The sequence below is a fragment of the Stegodyphus dumicola genome, chromosome 9, assembly GCF_044657685.1.
Source record: "Stegodyphus dumicola isolate Sdum_Otavi_A_Nest chromosome 9, ASM4465768v1".
In the NCBI taxonomy this organism is placed as follows: domain Eukaryota; kingdom Metazoa; phylum Arthropoda; class Arachnida; order Araneae; family Eresidae; genus Stegodyphus; species Stegodyphus dumicola.
In genome coordinates this window covers 40992832-41007665 of record NC_140776.1, presented here as the reverse complement: position 1 = coordinate 41007665, position 14834 = coordinate 40992832, and positions in this window count along the sequence as shown.

Below are 14834 nucleotides of genomic sequence, written 5' to 3'. Positions count from 1 at the left end.
AATCTATCAACATGATTGAACATATTTCATTATTTTTCTTCTATTAAAGAACAGAAATGATTGAATTGTTTTGTATATGTCAGAAATAATTCTCATTAGAATAAATCATTTGTAATTTTTTCAGGATGTTTAAAAAATGACAGTAAATTGGTAACCCCTCCCGTAATTCTATTTTTTTTTTTTTTTTTTTAAGTTGATTGAAGAATATAATATCCCTCCTCCCAGGATAAAATCAAAGAACAGGTGGAAAAGCAGCATGATAATATGATATTTAAACTTCAACGAAACTAAGTTGTAGACTGATGTTAGTTTTTAGGGAAATTCTACCATTTTGAGAGAGAGGCATTGAGTTTTCTTTTTCAAAGAGCGAAAATATTCTGTACTGCAAGCCAAAAATGCATCATTGAAATAGGTGAAAGGAAGCAAGAAATGCATTACTATCCACAACGTAGAAGAGAAATCAAAGGAATAAAAATTTTTAAGCTTAAGATAATTTGATGAATAATTTAATTGGATTCATTAACTGATATTGCTCTATTTTGGAAAAATTTAGGAAACATAATGCAGTAAAAATTTCATAATCCAGCACCCAAATGTTTGGAACACCTGATACTCTAACATCCCTTTCACAGTAAGACTCGGCAGTTGCTTCACAACTTTGTCATTTAGAATTTCACATTTATATATTTTTACTTCCTCGTATGAAGTAAAGTATTGTAATCACGGAAAATTTCAGATATCATATTTCAATGAAAATTGAAGAATATAATGACATTTTCCATATACATGACAAGCATTTATTTAAGCTATGAAGACTTTGAACAACAGAGTAGAAACATGATATTACACAGTGCTTAGCACTTCTTGCTTACATGCGAGACTCACCATTGACGTTGGCTAACTACATAGAAAAGTATTACGCAGCAGAGAACTTGCTTATCATGCGCATGCACTAGGGGAATCAACGGCAATTGCCAACATATCCCCTTTCGACGTTGATTCTCCTATTTCTGAAAAGTAAAACAAAATACATATTAAACAATATTCAATCCTATAAATGTACAACAGTTTTGATGTTTAACAGGAGTCAGGGGTTTGGTTAACACATCAGCTCCCATTTTACTGGTAAGTATGTACTGCACATCCAATTCACCACATTCATATACTACTTCACATACAAAATGATGGCGAATGTCTATGTGCTTTGTACGGGAGTGAAACACCGAGTTGTTCGTAATTTTCTGAGCTACTTGATTGTCATAGTATATTGTTGTTGGCTTTTCTATGTTGTAACCCAGCTCTTTCAGGAAACAACGTAGGGAGACGGTTTCTTTGGCGGCCTCAGGCAGAGCCATATATTCCGCCTCCATTGAAGATAGAGCTCTGCGTTGTTTTCGTGATTCCCAGGTTATGGCTGAACTACTTAATATATGTACAAAACCTGTTCAGGATTTTCGATCGACATTTGATGCCCATTCTGCATCCACAAAAGCGATGAGTGGTTTTCCTGTTTTCGTATAAATTAATCCTTGATCTTGGGTTCCCTTTAGATATCGAATTATTCTTTTCGCAGCATGCCAATGTTCTTTTCTGGGATTGTTGTTAAATTGACTTAAGAAATTCACGGCGTATGTGATATCTGGTTACTGAAAGGTACATTATTGATCCGATCAGATTTCTAAATGGAACATTTTTCATGTTGGTGATTTCGTTTTTGCTTTTAGGACTCGTCTCTTTTGATAATTTTTTGCTGTTATCTATAGGTGAAGATACAGATTTAACATTTTGCATACTATACCGATTTAAAATATCATCAACGTATTTCTTTTGAGAAATTTTAATTTAATTCTTATTTTGGCAAAATTCTATGCCTAAGAAAAAATGTAATTTCCTTAAGTCTTTCATTTTGAAAGCAGAAGCTAAGCTATCGCGAATTGTTTCATACGTTTGCTTAGAATCGGTAAAAATGATAAGATCACCTATATAAACAATTATAATAGTTTCACTGTTAGACGTCTTTTTAATATAAACACAATTATCTGAATTAAGAGATTTAAATTTCATAGATTTTAATTTTTCATCCAACTTTTTGTAACACCAACGTCCTGTCTGTTTAAGACCGTATAATTGTTTTCAGGTCTTTTTACTAATTTCCAAGCCTTTTCTTGAACAAACGAATTATATTCTAACAGCATGGCATTATGCCAATTTTCAGCATATAGTCCATTTAATGCTTCTTGCACCATAGGATTAATGCTTTCCTCAACAGCATTTTGAGTTTTTTTCATTTTTATTTAAAACTGTATAGTAATATTCCTTTTTAGGCCTTCCTGGTAAACCTGTTTTTATTTTCTTGGGTCGACCAGGCCACCTTTTAATCAGGATAGAGGGCATTGATTCACTATCTAAATCACTTACGCTTTCCTTTTCAGATTCAGAGTCAAGTGGCGACTCGCTGCGTCCAGAGGTGATGATTTATCACATGTTTTATTTATAATTTTTTCCTCCGAAGCGAAAGGCAGATGTATTTCTTGTTATTGAGTCATAACTACAGCAGTTTTCAAACTCATTAATAAATTTTACCTTAGTGCTTATTATTACTTTAGGTGCCTCGGGATCCCAAAGTCTATACGCTTTTGCTTTATCAGAATAGCCAATAAAAATACATTCTTTAGATCAAATATCAAATTTGCCTCTTCTTGGCCTTTTATTTAGTGGAAATGCTTTTTGGCCAAAGGTTCTGAAGTGAGAGACAGCTGGTACTCTGCCAAACATCACTTCGTAAGGTGTTTTTGTTTCGCCTTTTAATCCTCGCATTGGACAGCGATTTCGAATGTAAGCAGCCGTATTAACAGCTTCGGCCCAGAATTTCTGAGGCAGATTGGATTGCAATAACAAACACTGCGTCATTGAAATTAAAGTGCGATTTAATCTTTTGGCAAAGCCATTCTGGGCTGGCGTGTAAGGAGTGCTCAATTCATGTTTTATTTCCGCGTCGTTAAGAAATTTATTAGTCTTTCCCTAAATTTTCTAGCCCGTTATCGGTTCACAGAATTCTGATTTTACATTTAAGTTTATTTTCAAAGGATGCTTTAAAATTTCTGAAACCTTCTTTAACCTCATCCTTAGATTTCGGAAAATAAACGTGAACATATCGAGATTTATCGTTGATAAATATTGCGAAATAAAATGATCCACCTATTGATTCAGTTCTCATGGGACCACACAAATCAGAATGAATTAGATTTAACAACTCAGTACTTCTATATTTAGATTCTTTGGGAAGGGGGATTGTGGTTTGTTTACCCTGAACGCATATTTTACACGTAGAAAGAGAGTCATTTTGAGAAAAAGAAAGACTTCTAACCATGTTATTTAATTGAAGTTTTTTAAGATCATTTTCATTTAAATGGCCAAATCTTACGTGCCATTGATCTATTTCTTTAGCAATTGATACAGATTCAAATATTGGCATGATAAAATAAAGATCATTTTCACGTTTAGCTAAAATTACTGTTTCATTATTAGAATTAATTATTTGAGCACATTTTTCTTTGAAAATTACTGAAAGATTATTTCGAGTTACTTTAGACACTGAGATTAAATTATTTTTCAACTCGGGTACACACAGTACATTTTTAAGTTTTATATTTTCAGTTTTAGAACCTATACGAACTTTAAATGTAACAGTTCCTTTTCCAATAGCTTTAACTATTTTATCAGCAGCTAATTTAACATAAGTATCACCTACCTCATGAATTTCATGGAACAGTTCATTGCTGTTACACATATGCGATGTTGCACCACTATTCAGACAAGAAATGTCTTTAGACTATTTGTGTATTATACGGCCTTTTCTTGCTCCAAGGAATTCTGATTTTCTGCAGACATCTCAGTTTTACTAAGGCATTTTGCTTTTAGTTTCTTTACTTTTCTTCCTGCATTCCGATGCTCTATGCCCATAGATATGGCAGAAGTTGCATCTGTAGTTAACTGGATACTGGTTTGCGGACTTATCTGGTTTCGGTTTAGGAACCGGTCATTAAGTATACTTCCGTTCTATTGAATAGAACGCGTGTTATGGTTCAGAAAACAATGAATCTTTATTTTTGCGAGCGCTAGCTTCTTCCAACAGTTTAATTTTCAGCATTTCTGAAGGAGGCAGTTCATCACGAGATTCGATGGCTATTTGAAAGCTTTCATGAGTTCGGTATGCTATATAAAAGCAATATCGTAAGCAAATCATCCGCAATGTTTATTTCCATTTCTTTCAGTTTGTCCACAAGAATGAAAAAAATCATTTAGATAATCATTCATTTGTTTAGAATGACTCATTTTTGTAAAAAGCAATTTTTTTAGAATTGTGGCCTTTCTAGCTGGTCCTTTCGATTCGTAAATAGAATGCAATTTACTCCATAGTTCATGAGATGTTACACAGTTCTTTACTTGTGAAAGTTCACTGGGTGAGATGGATAGGATTATATCCGCTCGTGCTTTTTGGTCAGTAGTTTTCCATTTAGTAAATCCTTCATCACCAGATTCTGGTTTCGGAATTTTTCCAGTTACATAGTCCCAATGATTATTTTTAATCAGTATTGCTTCCACTTGCAACCTCCATGTGTCAAAGTTGTCCTTGTTAAGCTTTTCAATTGACACTGTATTTGTCATCGTCATTTTTATTTCAGTTGACACAGCTTCGCTTGCCAAAAGAATTTAACAATGGTGGTTGGGCTGCACAGTTAAGCACTGTCTGGGCCCATAACCAATGAAGAATATAATGACATCTTCCATATACAGTCAAAAGTCGTTAATCTGGACCTTAAAGCTACAAACTTTTGACGCATGCGCGTAATACCTTTACGCATATGCATGTATGCATGTGCATAATACATTTACGCATGTGCGTTTAATGTATAACGGACGGTATAAGCTAAGCTAAAATGATCTAATTATCTATTTCAGTTAATGTTGCAGATTGCGTTGTTCCTTAATCTTCTAATTGGATCCAGCTTATTATTTTTTGCAGACTGTTAGTTTATTATTTTTTTGCAGAGATCAGTTTTATAAAAGTAAGATGGAACTTTCGATTATGTCAAATGGAATTTCCGATGCTGGAGCTGCATCAAAGGGAAAGCATGTTTTGAAGTCCATCAAACAAAAAGTGGAATTCCTTCAAAAAATGGATAAAGGCTCCTTTGTTTCTCTAACCATTTTGAAATCTGTTTATCAATTTCACACTGCTCTGCGCCGGGGGGGGGGGGGCGTCGCGGTTCGTAATAAACTGGAAGTTGATCTCTCAACACTATCCTTATCTTCAAGGCAGATGTTTTTATTTTATTCGGCTTATTTATTAATTCCTTTCTAAATGTAGTATTTCATATCGATGAACTCCATCTTTGATATGACTTAAATCAAATTCCTCGTCATTATAAATGTCACGAATAGAAATCAAATGGTTTTCTGGTTGCAATTTTCTAATTTCGACTATGCATAATGTATGCTTTACGCATGCACGCGTTAAAAGAAATGTTTAATAAAGTAAACAAATAAATATTAAGCTTTTTTTTTGGTAAATTTTGATCATGATTGCTCTTTATTTCATAAATTACAATTTCATACTTTTAATTTTATAATTTCTGCATGCCATCTTACCAGATTTAAACTGATGATCTATAATCCGTAATCACCGAAGTACCGACGAGTCTGGATTAAAGACTTTTGACTGTACATGACAAACATTTACTGTAATTTCCGGAAGAAACGCCGCGGTGTTTACGTGTTTAAAACTTAAATTTTCAGCGGGTGCGGCGTTTCTACCCATGCGGCGTTTAGGTGCACTAAAAATAAAAAGCAGCAGCTCGAGAGTTTGAAGTGGACGACAAATGTATTCGACGTTGGAGAACTGAAAAAGAAGAACTTAAAAATATGCCACAACAGAAACAAGCCAAAAGAAGTGGTACTGTAAGGTGGCCAAATCTAGAGGACGACCTTGCAAACTGGATAAAGTAGCAATGAGGAAAGGAAATGGCAATTTCGACTGTAAAAATTCGCTTACAAGCAAAATTTGTAGCGAAACGAATGAACATAAATGATTTCAAAGGAGGTGTAGCAGATTTATGAAAAGAAAAAATATTTCTGTGCGTACTAGAACAACAGTTGGGCAACAATTACCAATGGACTGGCAGGATAAAAAGTCATCTTTTCTAAAATATGTGACAGCTATTATTGACAAAAAAAAAAAAAAAAAAACTTCTTTTTCGGTCGCAGATAATAAATATGGATGAAACGCCGTTAGCTTTCGACTCTCCTGCAAACAGAACTGTTGATGAAACTGGTGCAAAAACTGTCTGTGTTTAGGACAGGGCATGAAAGAACGTCATTTACATGTGTGTTAGCTTGTGCCGCAAACGGTGAGAAGCTAAAGCCGATGATCATTTTTAAATGAAAGACTATTCTGAAGGGAGATTTTCCTAATGACATAATTATTTGTGCAAACGAGAACGGCTAGATGTGCGAAACAATCATGCATGAGTGGCTACAAAAAGTTTGGCAGTGTGGTATGGGATCTTTTTTCCAACCAAAGGGGTTATTGATAATGAATTCCATGCATGCTCATTTCTTTGAGTCAGTAAAAACCAGATGTCAAAAATTGTCTACGACCGAAGCAATAATTTCTGGTGGTTTGACAAAAATCTTACAACCGTTAGATTTGTCAGGTAATAAATCCTTCAAAGCTGAAGTCCGAAAGCGGTGGGAGTGTTGGATGAGTGAAGGATTGCATACGTAAACCAAAAGCGGTAGAATGCGTAGAGCATCTTATGAAGAAATTGCAAAGTGCGTGGAAATCGGTAGAAACATAGTCAATAATAACAGGGTTCAAAGAAGCTGAAATTATATCCTTAGATAAAGAGACTGTAAACCAAGAGGATGAATGTGACGATCTGGAAGTCTTAGATCAGGATTTACTAAATCTTTTTAATTCAGATAGTGAAGAATCAGATTTTGATGGCTTCACATGATGTATAGTTTGCTGTAATTCGTAAGTAAAATTTAAAATTTCCTTTTCTCATCCAAATTTAATATTTCGTTGTTGCAACATTTTTTATAATATAGTCTGAGTATTACAAATATGGACTTCTTTAGTGGGTAAATTTCCACATTTTTAATTTATTTTTGAGTTATGGTTTCATTTCATGCATTTTTCTTAACTGGTATGTCATATATCAGGACTTAGGATGAATTTTTGCATCTATATGGCCCACGACGATGTCACACGCAATTTAATCTATTGCGGCGTTTCTGTGTAATTTTAATTTTTTTCCCGCCATTTTTCTCGAGTGCGTCGTTTACGCTGATGCGGCCTTTCTTCTGGAAATTATGGTATTTAAACTATGAAGACGATGAACAACAGAGTAGAAACATGATATTACACAGCGCTTAGCACTTCTCGCTTACATACGATACTCACCATTGACGTTGACTAACTACATAGAAAAGTATTACGTAGCAGAGAACTTGCTTATCATGGGCATGCGCTAGGGGAATCAATGGTGGTTGCCAACAAAAATATCTATTTTGACCTCTCCCGAATCCACTTGAACAATTTTTTGTGTTACATCTGTATTTATGAACAGAATAAAGGAAACGGATTGAAAAATTTATTTAAAAGAGACTTTTTCACGATGTCTGTACATACATATCTGAAATGACTAGTGATGGGCAACTTCGGTACACTCTTGTACAAAATTTTATACTTGTATACTCCTCTAGGACTGATTACACTGCCCCCCTTTTTTTGTTGTTGTTGAAAACCTAACAAACTCATTTGTTTACATTTGAAATGCTTAGTAGAATAGTGAATTAAGTCAGTATCTAAACCTTCAGTGTCTTTTTGCGGAGTGGTACCAAAGGTAAACTTTCAGTTTTGGGCACCAAAAAAAAATCTGCCTTCTTGCCAAATTGCTTGTTTTTGCATAAACTCTAATTTTAATTGTAAATTTTCTTTTAAACAGTTTTACATGTATTTGATGTTTTATGTTTTTCTGTATCTTAAAATTTTTAATGAAGATGTTCTGAGTTTTAATGTATTTTTTCCTTGCTGCGAAGTGAGAACTGAATTAATTTAGTGAGAAACATATTGTTACAAAATGTACAGTGCAGTAAGATGGCTTCCCTGCAAAGCAGTTATAGGGTTGCCATAAAATGGCAAAGGAAGGCAGGGTTCGCACATTTGGCGAGAAATCGCCCATTTGGTGATATACCATGGACGGATGGAGAACCTTCTGGAACGAATCTGAGAACGACCGAGCAGAGTCGGGAGCTGTACTCTGGTGAAGTGAAGCTGTCTGACAGTGTGAAGGCTGGGTCGCTGGACGTGTTTATAACAGTTCGACGACTGTAAAAGTGATTTTGGGGCCGTCCTGATTAAAATTGGTAAATAACGTGTGTTTTGATACTTCATCAAGTGTCGTCGTTATTCACTCCAAATCACGAACGTGAAGGAATAAAATAACATAACAACTGGTGTCAGAAAAAAATGTAACAAGATCTTTGATAAAATTTGAGGAAATAAGTATAAATGAAATGCAGCAAGAAATGCATACATACACGAAAGTCGTGTGGTGTCCACATCAGATTTTTTTCAAAGTTTTCTTTCATTTAAAATAGCAATTCCTTTATTTAAAATTCAGCCGAGAACACTCTGTGAGGCTGATGAAGCATTAAAATACAGTTGTGAAATTTGCTACCAACAGTGAGATTTAATACTGGAGAAATAATGAAGATTTACATTCTACACAGCAATTTTTTAAGTGAAATTTATAAAAGATGTGGGCATTTGAAGAGACTTCATACATTGACAATAATCATGACTTCAAAGCAGAAATTGATTAAATTTAATTAAACTATGAATAAATTTATTTACTATTAAGTTTTTCTCATTAGATATATTTGAAGAGTTGTATAGAATTTTTTTCATCCTATGTTCAATAATGCATCAAAAATCATTTTACACCAAAATACACAGTCCAGTGATATGGCTAAAGTCCTGAACATTTACTGTATATTGTCCAAATTAAAGGAACATGAATCTTATTGGAGGAAAAAGTAAATTTTTTGTAAATAACCAATGTTAATAATTTAATTATTAACATTGCTTTAAGATTTATTTATTTGCTAAAATTAGCTTTAAGATTTATTTGTCTATTATATTTTCTTGGAAAACATTCTTACTCCGAATTTTCATATGAGAAGCACACAGCATATAATTAATGATTTTTTCATGAAAAACATACAGCCATTATGAAAAATCATGTAATTGCTAAAAGTACACTCTAAAAAATCTGTCATCTAATTTAAAGATTCAAACCATATCCAAAAGAAGCCAATGTCAGCAATTTCTTTCAGTTCTGTTATGAAGAGTTATTTTTCAGAACTGAAAGATCATTTGGCCAAACCACTTTTTACATGGCTGGCATTTTTCGACGCATCTTAATCGATCACTGAATTTGCTAGTTTTTTAAAAATATTAAAAGAAATTTACAGAAATAATGAAACTTTAAGTGCACAAATTTAATTTTTTCAGCCCCCCCCAATGATTTTCAACATAATTTTTCTCATTACTTTTTTAAAAATATTTGAATGGTGTTAATTTGTTGTATAAATTTGTAGGATTTTGTATGAACATTTGACCAATGCTTAATCAGTAAATGTTTATACTTAATTCTGTTTTGCGTCCATACATGGTACATTACTAAGTTTATTCATATAATTGCACATACCTTAATTATTTAATTTCATCACATTTGAAAGTTCTTTGATAAATTACATTTTCTTAACATAAAAGTATAAGAAAATAACAAAATGAAATTAGTCAAGGAACATAACATTTAGAATATCTAATTAAGTATTAATATATTTTATATCAGAACGATATTATACATAGTTTAATAACCTGTTTAAGGAAGTATAAAGTTCTGAAAATGATGCCATCACACATTGTGAAAACCTCCTAGTTTTTCATATTTTAACACTGCCAGCTATGCTTTAAGAAATGTTCCCTTATAAAATGCAGGTTTATATTTGTTTAAATGCAATGAAATTCCATTGTAATGCTCTAATATACAGGGAATAACAATCAGTGCTCATGAAAAAATTTTTAGACCAGAGGTGCCTGATATGACCTATTATATATAAGGAAGAAGTAGAATATATATATGATATTAAAAAGAAAAATATATTTGAAATAAATATTGATATCTTAAATATTCAATACTTATATTAATATAATTTATATAACTGAGATCTTTCATGAGTAAAAAATATTTGAGATCACTGAAGTTAAAATGCATAACTATTTTAGTATTAAGTTTCTTTAAATTATGAATATTTTAAAAATTTTCTTCTGGATCACTGGTTGTTATTAATCTTCTCATAGTATCTAATATGTATAAAACTTTAACTATTGTATCTTTTTCATTATCTTTATCCTCAATATAAAAAAATTAACATTTATTGCCTTGAAACTACTTTTGAAATACAACAAGAACAACAAAATTAGCACATTAAAATAAACTGGTGTGCAAAACTTAAGCAACAATGTAAAAATTTAGCAGATAGCCATGAAATTGCAGAAAAGGAGGTCTGGAGATCAGTACAATGAACACGTAAGTCAGTAGAAATGTCATGCGTATGCAAATATCAAGCACGAAACGTCAGAGACGACATGAGCGTACACAAAAGGCGTGATGTCGGCGCGAGCAGCTGAACAGTAGAATAAAAGGAAAGACGGAGATGCAATTCAACATATTTTTGCTGCAAGTGCCAGTGAGTCAGTTCGTGAAACATGGCTAGAAGAAATCACCTGGACGACTTCACAAGTGAAAGAATGATCGGAAAGCGGGAGGAGGGGCGTACTGTCACCAGTGTAGCTGCAGAGTTCAGAATAAAAAAACTGTCGTTTCGCACGCTTGGAAAGCGTTCCAAACCACAGGTACAGCTGTTAGAAAGGTTGGTGGTGGCCTCCCGAGCACGACAATTGCAGGGGATGACCGATATATCGTCTTGCAGGTGAAAAGAGGCCGACAGCAGTCAGCAAGCGCCATTGCTAAGCAACTGTGTACAGCAACGGGGCGACAAGTGTCACGGTTTACTGTGGCCAGACGCCTTCACAAAGGGAGCCTATTCGCCCGCCGTCCTGAACAATGCCTCCCGTTGAAAGTTGCCCACCGCCATTGGTGCACAGAGCACAAAAACTGGACAACTGATCAATGGAGTCGTGTCCTCTTTACGGATGAGAGTCGGTTCAGTACCAGAAGTGATTCTCAACGCGTTTTGATTTGGAGATGTCGGGACTCGGTTTTATCCCAGTAACAGCGAGGAAAGACACCGTAACGGTGATCCTGGAGTTCTTGTCTGGGGAGGCTTTATGCTGAACGGGCGAACAAAGCTCCACGTTTTCGACAAAGGGTCTGTAACCGGGGATCGCTATTGTGAGGAGGTACTCCTTCCCCACGTGCGTCTGTTCCAAGGTGCTATTGGCCCAGACTTAATTTTTATGGATGACAATGCATGGCCACATCGGACTCTTGCTGTTGAGGAGCTACTGGAAAGTGAAGATATCACTCAAATGGATTGGCCAGCGTACTTCCCAGATTTATATCCCATCGAACATGTGTGGGATGCTTTGGGGAGACGCACTGCAGCACGCTTACATCCTCCGGGGAACACCCAACAGCTCAAACAGATGCTGATTGAGGAATAGGCACTCCTACCGCGAGAAATGTTGCACCAGCTGGTTCTGAGTATGCGGAGACAATGCAAAGCAACCATTGCAGTGAGGGGAGGGCATTTCCCATAGTAAGGAACATCTGCTTGTTGTTCTTTCTCTTGGATAGACAATCATGAGTCACGAGACTATGCGTTCAATAAAGCTTGTTTTTGTTTGATTCCATACAGTATGCATTGTATTCCTTTTTCAGCTCCGATGCTTTTGTCATCCTTTATGTACATAATACTCTCCTTCATTTCATGTCTCTCAGTTGATTTCTCATGGAGTTACGGTAAGAAACCCTGCTATTGCTTAAGTTTTGCACACCAGTGTATTATCTGCATCAGAATATTTTAATTCAGCTGGAACACCATAGCTTCCTTTTTGAAGATAATTAAGAAATGGAAATATCACTACTTTTCTGAAGAGTCAATTATTTATTAACAAACCACATCTACAATAAATTAAAAATGGATGAAATAAATACTGAATTTCAGCTTTTATAAATGTAGAATATTGCATTCAGATAGAAATGTGATATTCCTTTTTGTTACTAGATGCTGCAGTTAAGTCTTCTAGAAACAACTTTCAATACCTGGCTTTTTAATTTTCAATCATGTCTTTATCCCATCTATTTCGTAACACTCATTACATGGAAGTAATGTTGTAAATACAACTGTTTTAAATTTGCTACATCATGGTGTACCAGACAATTATCTGCAATAAACACACCTCTTCCATTAACATTTGAAGGAATGGTTATCAAAATGCTTGGTTGTTTTTTTCTTGGATTTTTGCTGTCAAGCTTTTAGTTGGTTTCACACAGGAAGGCAGCACGACACTTTTAGCATGGCTACCTGAATTTTCTAGTCAACAAATGAATAATCTTCTGAAAACTGTTTGCAAACATTACTGATGTAACTCTTAACCATTCTTTACTCTTCCTGCATACACATCGCTCGTTTCTGGAAAAAAATTGCCCCTTGCCTAAAAGAACAATGTAAAATAGACCACATTCACTCCTCCTGAATATAATGGATCACTTAAATTGCTTAGGAGCATCTCACAGAATGGATATTTCTTAGTGTTGCAATATGGCATTTCCAGCTTCTTCATTTCTTAACAGTAAAATATACTTCTGTTGAAATCTATGAACCCAACCATTGATGATGATAAAATCCTCTTAACCTAAATACTTAGGAATTTGCAATATTTCTTCTCATATAATAAAACTCTATACTAGAACATGTTCACTTCTGGTTGTTTTTTACTTTCACAGATGATGAAATGCATTGTTTTTACTTTTTTGTACAAAGTAAAGGAAGTATTGTAATCGAAAAAATTTTCGTGTATTGTATTTCAATGAAAATATCCAGTTTGATCGCTATTGAATGCAATTTAAGGATGTTTTTGCATGATATCTGTATGTAAGAACAAAATAAAAGACTCCTTTTCCCAAAATGGGTTTCAGAAAGGATTTAAAATGGATTCAAAAGAGATTTTTTCATGACATGTGTACATAATGTATCTCGCATAACTCAAAACGAGTAGCCTCAGAATGTTGAAAAATTTTGTATATAAGGCTGCTGTAATATGTAGTTGTGTACCTCCCATTTTGATCGCAATCGACTGCACCAAAAGTATATAAATAAATATATATATGCACATATATCCTCTCTGTTACTTGGCTTTGTGAGCTTTTTTTTTTTTTTTTTTAATTCTGATGTTGGTAATGCAGTTGGTTGTGCATTTTTTGCTTTAAAAATGATTGAATTATGTTGTTATCTTCCAGTTAAGGTTTTTATACTTTTAGTTAATCTGCATGCAATAATTGTAGAATTAGCAACAATTTAAAAGTGAAGCTAAGCTTAATTTTTTTTTTACCATAGCAGCCATATTTGTTTACGTTCGAAACATAGCAGACTAATCAAAGAATATGTATTGTTAAGAAGGAGAACTTCTCTGCAACAGGTGTGGCTCCGTCCCAATGTACAGGTAAACAGCTGCACATGCATGAAATATCTTTTGTCAAAGCTCAAAGACAGCGTCAAAGTTTGAAGTTCACGTTTATCAAGAGTTCATAAAACGAATATGGTTTTAAATTTCTTTAAACTTTAAAGGAAAAGAAAATATTTTTTTACGCAAGTAAATTAATTAATGGATTAGTTATTTTGAGGGGAAAAAAAAGTATGAAAATCCGAGTTCAAGTTAATACGAAAAATCAAAGAACGTTTCTTCTTAACACGTTTCTCAAAATCCGTAAGTGGAAAATTCTCGCCATTAGGTTCCGTCGCCAAATTCCTTGGCGAATTTTCCCTCCTCCTTCCAGTGTATTTTATGTCTATGGAACCTTTCCTTCTGTACATAGACGTTCTTTGAAATAGTGAATTAATTCTTCCTTTACCTTCAGTGTCTTTTTGTTGAGTGGGACCAAATGTAAACTTTCAGTTTTGTGCACCGAAAAATCTGTCTTATTGCCTGCTGGCCAAATTGCTTGTTTTTGCATAGAAACTCTAATTTTAATTGTATAAATGTTTTTATAAAATATTTTTACTGTATTTGGTGTTTTATATTTTTCAATTTTAATTAATTTTTTTAAGGTTTTATGTATTTTTGTCTTGCTTCGAAGTGAGAACTGAATTAATTGAATGTCTAATGAAATTAGAGGAAATCAATTTAAACGAAATGCAGCAAAAACTGCATATAATTTAATATTCTGTACCATGAAGTCACATGGTGTCCACATCAAATTTTTTACCTTAATAATCACCACAGTATCAAACTTTATAGTTCAAATTTAGTTTACGGAAATCTCTGAAAGTTGCCTCAGTGGAGTTCCTCCCCTTTTCCAAAATCTCTATTACAGGACAAAGTTCAAAATCCAGACATCTATTATCCGGAACGATGTAAAATCTGGACCTCAAAACCACCAACAAAGTTTTTCTCTTAGGCTTTACGCATGCGTATTTGATTGCCCCCGGCAAGCATAATAAAATAGCTGGAGAGTCCCGATTCTTAATTAATTCTATCTTCTGCGGGCTGCTGCCCTGAATGGGTTAAACAAAAG